Here is a 5199-nt window from a genome sequence, read left to right as displayed (position 1 = left end):
GTAAAGAATTCCTTCAGGAGTGATACAGAAACTCAAATAAGGCAGATGTGTCACTGAATCAAATCTTCAATTTTCAACTCAAATGCCTATTAGATTTCCTTGAAGAAATAAGTATACAGGCTCTAGCATTTACCATGTAAGCAGGCATCAGAAATAAGAACAGGGATGACCAAAAGGGGCACATTTTGTCGGTTACTTGTTCCATTCTCTACACAATAATTGGTTAAACAGTTCTAAATATAATCACTTCCATTCGGAAAAACACATACCTGCTGAAGATGAGGGGTTTTTTTACATTTATTTATTTATTTGTTTATTTATTATTTGATGAGAGAGGAACAGAGAGAGAGAGACAAAGTGAAAAAGCAAGCTGCAGGTCTGGTACTCAAACTGTGGTCAGCCACAGGGAGTCCAGCGTCTTAACCACCACGCCACCTGCCAGCCCTGAAGATTAGGTTTCATAGCAAGTTTTTCCTAATCACAAAAACTGTGTAACTGAACAGATACTGACAGAAAAAGCAAAATTAATGACAGTCACACATCATTTTTTTTTTTGAGAGGTTTTTGCTATAGGGTGTGTGCGCTGGCCAGACAGACACAGAGAGACAGAGAGACAGAAAGCGAGAAATCACCCCCCAGGGCAGATGGCCACTCTTCAATCCCTTCGCCTCCAGTCTCCTCTCGGGATCTTGGGCACGCACGCACACGCGCCCAGCATGAGTTTAAGCCACCGGGTCTGGGATTCGAACTGCATGGGAGTCCAGTGACATAGCTATTATGCTAACTGCTGGTCCCCACACACCATTATTTTTAATGGTACTGGAAAGAAAACTAATATTATAAAGATTAGGACTATGGGTTTCAACATTAAAAACAAAAACTGGGACCAGCAGATAGCATAATGGTTATGCTGCTGGACTCCCACATGGTTGACCAGGGTTTGAGTCCAGGACCCAGAGGCTTAAAACTCACCCTGGGCGAATGGGCATGTGAGCCCAAGATCCCAGAGGAGGATGGAGAAGGGAATGATTTCTAGCTCTGTCTGTCTCTCTGGGAGTGCATATGCCCTCCAGCAAGTATCTCTCAAAAAAAGATTTAAAGGGGCCAGCGGGTGGCGTGGCAATTAAGAGCACTGGACTCCCATATGGCCTGTAGTTTGGATCCCAGACCTGGCCGCTTGCACTTTCACTTTCCCTTTCTCTCTCTCTCTGGTCAAATTCAAAAAAAATCATAACAAATAAAATTAATAATTTTTTTAAAAAAGACTTTTTATAATGACAAACTTTTTTCATTTTATAAAAGAATTTCCTTCCTGCCTGCCTTCCTTCCTTCCTTCCTTTCTTTCTTTCTTTGAATCTGACCAGAGAGGGACAGAGATGGAGAGAGAAAGTGAGAAAGCAAGCCACCAAGTCTTGGACTTCAACCATGGTCGGCCATGTGGGAGTCCAGCACCCTTAACCACCACTCCACCTGCCGGCCCCTAAAAAAAGATGAAAAAAAATAATAATAACCAGAAATGATAAGGCAATAACCACTACATAATATTACACTCTTCCAAATACAAAGGAAACAGTCATGAACGTGAGTGACCAATTTAAAAAACTCAACTAAATTCAAGATCAAGTAATGCAGAGTCAAAAAACACTTTAAGTACTTTTCATTTTAAATGAAAAATACTTATGAAAGATAACATTCAAGTTTCCAGTTCTGTAATTTTTAGAACTGCCTCCCTACACTAATCAAGGTTCCCCTAAATATCTTTGGTGGTTTGATTAAGAGCAATTTAACACTATAAGCCCCAACTTATTCCAAAATCCACTCACCAGGCAAATGACAGATTAACAATGACTTCGGCCTAGGCGGCAACGAAACACATTTTATTTCTTCAGCTCTACACCATCTACTGCTGCAGAGAATCGTAAATTAAAAATATGGCGGGATACTATACCATTTAAACCTGAAAACTAGCCACTGTTGGGTTTTGACTTGACTCCTGAGATTTTTGATAATGACAAAAAGAACATTAGAAATTAACTTGGAGGAAGACGTTAAAAATTATTTTTACAGTAATGGCTGGGAAGCAGAACAGTCCTTTGGAAATTAAAAACATTTAGTCAGCTGACACATAAATTTTCAAGGCCTTGATTCAAAAGTGCCATTATAATTAATAGGTGGGGCAAGTTAAGAAAGCAGTGGCAACGGATTTTTCTAGAAACTGGCAGGAGCTGCCTGACAGATGCAAAAGGGGAGGAGGATTATAAACTGAGACTCAAAAGTGACCTAACACATTTTATCAAGCTTGGCTCGCAGTTAGGGTTAGCAATAAAGCATAGCAATTCTGTAACATTCCCAGGGCATTTTAGTCGCCACTTTAAGTTAAACCACTTAAAAACAGAGAGGCCCAGCCACAGTGGTGTAGCAGTGGTGTGCACTAGCATAAACTCCAACAGTCAGAGACCACGGGGGAGGTCCTGGATTAGCGCCTGAGGTCTCCGTGCATGCACCAGACAGGTGCACCCACCTGTGATCCTGGCTGGCCAAGGCTGCTGGCAGGATAGAGGAAGGAAAATCTGTCGGGGGTGCCCATCTCTGTCTCTCCTTCTGCCTCCCTCTCTCATGAAAGAAAGAAACTAAATACATATACACAGTGAAATGCCTAACAAGAAAACCTGTCAATGTCAAAAATTATAGATGGAATTACTACCTTGCAATGAAACAATTTTTAAAAAGTCACTAACTGGGACCAGCAGTTGGCATAATGGCTATGTTGCTGGACTCCCATGTAGTCGACTGTGGTTTGAGTCCTAGACCCGGTAGCTTAAACCCACACCAGGCGTGTGTGCGTGCGTGCGTGCCCAAGATCCCGAGAGAATGGAGAAGGGATTGTGGCATGGCCAGGGGAGTAGAAATCACTTTCTGTCTCTCTGTCTCTCACACACAAAAAATAAAAAGCCACTAATTGATCAAAATAAAATGGACATATTTGTCAAGACTAAGACAAATGAAAAAATTTATGAATTTTTTAAAAAACTGTTTTCAAAGCACATGCTTTCCTGTATTTTAAACACTTTTTACCCTAAAAGAACAAATAACCCTTTCTCTTCAACTCTATTCACTGAAATAGAGTTTAAGGCAAATGGTCTCTGCATTGCCCTGTGCCATGCTGATGAGGGAACACAGCTTCTGCGAGGAGATGGAGGAAAGCACAAGAAACCCATCTCAAATAAGCAAGTATACGGATGGCTCCTGCAATTGGATTTATTTAACACTCCTAGTGGCCATTTGAGGATTCGAGGAGATTAATTTTTACAAAGCATGGAAGGTCAACCAGAATGGAAGACCAGTTAACAATATTCATCCTTTTCAGTGAAATTTTGTTTACAAAGGGCAACATCCATGTTATCATCTTGGATAAAATATCTACAGCCTCCGCCGTGGCTGAATTGCAGCTATAAAGGAAACTGCTCCGAGATAAACGGTTCTCTATGGAAGGCTCCGCTGCTCTACTTCAGCTCGGGACCATAAATCAGATTAACTGCACCTTGTCCTCTGGCCAATGACATCATCAGTTTGACCACCTCTTGGGAATCGGGTGCGAAAACATAAGCTACTTAAGGCATAACATCACTGTACTCTTTTTGTCCATCGACCTCATGCTCAGGTCTCTGAAGCCATGCACCTGCACGTGCTCGTGAAAGCTTCAGTTACTTATTTATTCACTGTCACTGCATTCAGGGCCTGCCAATTGGGGGTAAGAAGAAAAATGGCGAGAACTGCTATTGGAAATTAGCTTGCTTTTCAGTCCATCAGTCCCTCATAACTAGAATTTTGTTAGAAATTCAGCTGAAGGCTAAAGTCCCACTGAATGTGTAGCTAGTCACTCACCGTGAAGTGCCTTAGTATAATTCCAAAGGTTTAATGCCTTAGTGTAAAATACCGTTCCTCCAGTCCTCAACTAGCTGCAATAAGCCAGCACCGAGGAAGCAGCACCACTTAAAAACAGTACAAAAAAGTTAAAGAAAACTTTATCACGGAAAGACCAAAACTCAAAACGGTCATGTCCTCTCAACTGTAAAAGTGAATCCGCCTTTCCCAGGCCGACTGTCCTGAAACATAAAGCCCGTTCTGACAGCGTACAGAAACGGTAGTGAGTCTGCCGTGGGAAGAGTAAGTTACAGAGCCGGAGTCGCAAAGCCCGTGTTTATTCTTCTATGTTCACTCATTTCACCATGACGCGGACATGCAAAAAAAGCGGAATCCCATCCCTGCTGCCTGTAACTGGACGAACAGCAAGTGTGTGACAGTGACAGCACGAAGTGAACGGAAGCCCCCTTTAAAGCAGGATGAGGACCCTGGGGATGGGGCCACTGCACTGGGCAAGGAGGGCCGTGGCTCCGTGATCTCTGGGATGCTCAGCTCCTCCAGGACTCCGGGTGGGAAGGGACTGACCGGGTTTCACCAGACCTCGCTGTGCGAAGCCTAAAGTGTTTAACCTGGGGGTGGCGACGAGGGCAGAACGATCCCCAAACGGAGTGTCTGCTTGTATGAAACCTGGAGCCTGTACAGCCTCCGACAATGAGGACTAAGACAGCGTCCCCGGGCCCAGTGTCGCCGCAAACTGTGAGAGGTCTCTGGGAGAGAAAGCAAGCCGCCAGACTTGCCGCTTGGCCGGGAGCTGCTTCAGGGCTGGGAAGGCCCCGGGAGGGTGCGTTCTGCCCGCGGAGGAGGGGTGCGCGTGTGGGAGCCGGCGGGGGAGTCATTTTGGTTATTAGTAAATAAATCAAGCAGCAGAGAACATGAGGCCTAGGAGCTCCTGGCGCGGCCAAGGCCTAGCTCCCCCTCCTCTTCCCAGCACAGCCTGGGTTTGATCTCAGAGCCTTGTGGATTGCCAAGGAAAAAAAAACAAAGAATCATATCGAACCACAAAAGCACATGGGGCGAATGTAAAATATAAACACGGCGTTGGGCTGTGAGTGGCGGTTATTAAAGGTCTGAATTACTAAACATCAGAGGAGGGGAAAGCCAGGCGGCCATTTCAATAATATAAACCTCCCCGAATTAGACATTATTCAAATGAGAAGAGGTTCGGCTGAGCCGAGCGAGGACAAGCCCCGCGCAGGACAACAGCACGCAGGCCGGGGGCGTCCGCTCGCGCCCCGCCGGCCCCAGCAGGCGCGGGGCTCCGGCTCGGGGGGAAAT

Source organism: Tupaia chinensis, unplaced genomic scaffold, assembly GCF_000334495.1.
Source record: "Tupaia chinensis unplaced genomic scaffold, TupChi_1.0 Scaffold000198_1, whole genome shotgun sequence".
NCBI classification, from domain to species: domain Eukaryota; kingdom Metazoa; phylum Chordata; class Mammalia; order Scandentia; family Tupaiidae; genus Tupaia; species Tupaia belangeri.
Note: the sequence above shows the minus strand (reverse complement) of the source record.